Raw genomic sequence first — 3,398 nt, forward strand, 5'->3', positions numbered from 1 at the left:
AGCCAGCAGTAATGCGCTTCCTCCTCTATAGGCACAAACACTCATATCGGCATAATTATATTGAAAGTTTGTTAGATTGTTTGGAATCCATGAAAGGCTTGTTTATAAAGCTGGGAACCTGACATTTATCAGAACATTCCCTACAGGTAAACCTTCCAGGTTCATGTGTTGTAAATGGCAGAGATTGATTCAATACCAGTGAATTGTTGGTGTAAGTCACATTCCTCCTTTATGAATATAACCCCAAGTGCAAAATGTTTGTCTAGTTGCTTATTTCCTTCCAAGATAAGCGCCATCTGCATGGGCATGCGTCTTCTTTAGGGATGGGATAAATTTGATCTAAAAAAGGCAGATTTCGGCAAAATGTTGCCATTGTGGCAAAATACCGTGCAGTCATTGGTGAGAATGAGATTAAGGTGATTTTGGGTTGAGCAAAATTAAGAGATTTCCTCTTTGCTTAAATACATTTTGCCAAAATCAATCTGCTCTTCAGTAGTCTTCTCAACATAAACACTTGGAAGACCTGACTTATCATGCTTATGGCTACAGCTTGGCCAAAACCCATAATTAGATGGCCAGTTCCGTAGTTGGATGTTTATGGCCAGCTTTAGTCTATACACACTGATTGATGTGGATGATTATTTGTACTGTTAAAAGAACAAGCATGCCCGTCTTCACCTCCCCCCTTATCCCATTCATTCTGACACGGTGGAAAGAAATGTCTTAACTCATGACAGGAAATGGCCTGACCACTCACTTTACTTCTGCGTATTGTGATTGCTAAATCTAAAGAAGGGAAGTAGTTCAGTGATTTCAGGAAGCCGACATGCTTCAGTGTGAACTAAAAAGCTATGTGTGCCAGTCTTGGTGGCATGGATGCATGAAGTGTAGAAGGGGCCCAAATAGGTTTCCTGGTGAATTCTGCTCTAGGCTCCCATCAGTGCCAGTCACGGGAAGCTTAGGCATTTGGCCATTTGATCTCTGCTGAGAAGAAGGTGCCAATCTGAACTCTAATTCTCTTTAATTGAGATCATATGACTTAGGCTTTTGGTCATGTGACCAGCACTGGAAGAGACCTGGAGCAGGTAATAATTTTAGCCTTTTCATTACTTGCTATGCATCCTTCTTACAAAACTACAGCATTTTGTAGTTCGAATATCTTAAATGCTACAACGCTTAACAGGAGGAATGGCCCCCGTTCTGCCTTTGTAGGCTAAAACTAGCCAAAATCTTTCTTTTTATTTTGAATAGAGTTGGAAGGGTTGGAACACCTATTATGGTTTTTATTGCCCCTATTCAAGAAATGTTACTTTCTGTTGAGGCAGCTGGGGGTTAGAGCAGGAAGCTGAGGGCAAATGCTACATCTGAGGGCAAATGCTAATCTGAAAGTGACAGACGGCAATAAAATTCTGACAGTGGTCCTAACCCTTCCCTATTGTGCTGAAAGGGGTTTTTATGGCTTGGTATAGACACCCAGAAGAGATTCCCCCCTTGCTTTTGTCACAGCAGGAGAGATGTCACTACCTTCATGGTTACTGGGACAGGAAGTGAAAGGGCAACTCTCCAAAGGGGTCATAGACAGAGATAAAAAAAAAGATCTGGCAGATGATTTAAGCAACTTGGTTCTTCACGGACTCTGTTGTTATTCTGTGGGCCAACAGAGCCTGCTTCCTCTTATACTGTACTCTAAGGATAAGAATGAGTGCTGGTTTTAGGAGTCATGTAGCCATGAGAATGTAAACCAGGCTACCTAGATCCCGCTAGCTGAGTTCTTCTAAAAGGTAAAACTTTATGTAGCAATTTTAGTACTGCCGTTGAATAATTACTGATCTTCAGATAACTCTAGACCACATTGAGAATGTGTTCCGCACCCTGACTAAGCAATAAGGTACCAGGTACGTTAATCACAGTTTTTGATTCTTTTGCCAAGGTGGAATAAGGAATGGTTTCCTTTTATAGGACAGTGCAAAAGTATAATATAGGTCTGGTTTAGAATAGGGTTCAAGTCTCTTTCATAACCAGAGGTCATGAAGCTTTGATGCCCAGACCAAGTAGTATCATTAGCCACATTAACTCACGCATGCATACCATCACTCGGTGACTAATTTGTCCATTTGACAGCAAGGTCTGAGAACTAGGAACTCGCTGTAGTTCCTACTTCCCCTTTGCTACGTTAGTTAACGTGTTCTCTGCACAGGGTACTGTACATGAGGACTCCATAAGGTATATTGAGGTAACATAGTGGTTAAAATAGAGAGAGCTCGTAAGCTTGGCCTATGACCAGAGTGTTGCCTGGTGTGTTTGCAGTATAAACTGTGATGGCATATACACACTTTAGTCTCTGCAGTTCACTTAGAGTGTGCTGTGTTATTGCTATACACATAATTAAGTTCTCCCAAGCTGCTTTATGTTTGTTGTGCGTTTGCTACATATTTAATGATTACACATGCAAAAATGATGTACCTAGAGGCCGTGTTTTCAGAAATAAAGAAGCACAGGCGGATTGAGCTGAGGCCGTGTTTTCAGAAATAAAGAAGCACAGGCGGATTGAGCTGAGGCCGTGTTTTCAGAAATAAAGAAGCACAGGCGGATTGAGCTGAGGCCGTGTTTTCAGAAATAAAGAAGCACAGGCGGATTGAGCTGTGGCTGCTATGTGGATTACAGAATTTACTACTTTTCTTTTGGTTTTGTTGTTTTGGCATCTATAGTAGTCCTTGGTCTTCAAGTGTAGAGGTGATAAGGGAAGCTAAATGGTTGCATTACACATCCTAGGAGAGCTAACTACACCTGGCTACCCAGATTTTAGAATGAGGAGACTGATGAGGAGATTGACATTTTCACTGAAATATCCAATGTGGTTCAGGGCATTAGACTCCCCTCTTCTCCAGGGCTGTCCCAGCAGAGTGCTACTAATAACAAATGTGTAAGCTAAGGAACTTCATGATATATGCTTGGCAAGGACAGTGGGAGGTATGTGTAATGTGTTCAATTACACTTAGATCCATTCTGTCCTTTCTGAGGTACAACTGTCTGAAAAACCCAGATGGGAACACGGCAATACCATTATATAAAATGGTTCAGACCACAGTTATCCTCTCCAAATACCAGCAATCTCCTCTATTACTTCAACTCTACCTTTGGCCAGATGCATATTCAGAACGGATTGCGTGTAGCGCAAATATAGCCTTACATTATAGAGCCATTTGTTCATAACAAACTGCATACTGTACAGGGTTTTTTTTTTTGCTTGCGGTGCATACACTAAAAACAAACCCATGTGAAGCAAAAAAGTGCAGTTTGACATCACGCAACAGGTTCTTGAATCCCTAAACCCCTCAGGGTGCAAGGCTCCTGACAGGGGCAAGTTTATCTATATCCATGGGGAGAGGCAGAAGGCC

Source organism: Nanorana parkeri, unplaced genomic scaffold (genome assembly GCF_000935625.1).
Source record: "Nanorana parkeri isolate BGI_ZX_2015 unplaced genomic scaffold, ASM93562v1 scaffold16, whole genome shotgun sequence".
In the NCBI taxonomy this organism is placed as follows: Eukaryota; Metazoa; Chordata; class Amphibia; order Anura; family Dicroglossidae; genus Nanorana; species Nanorana parkeri.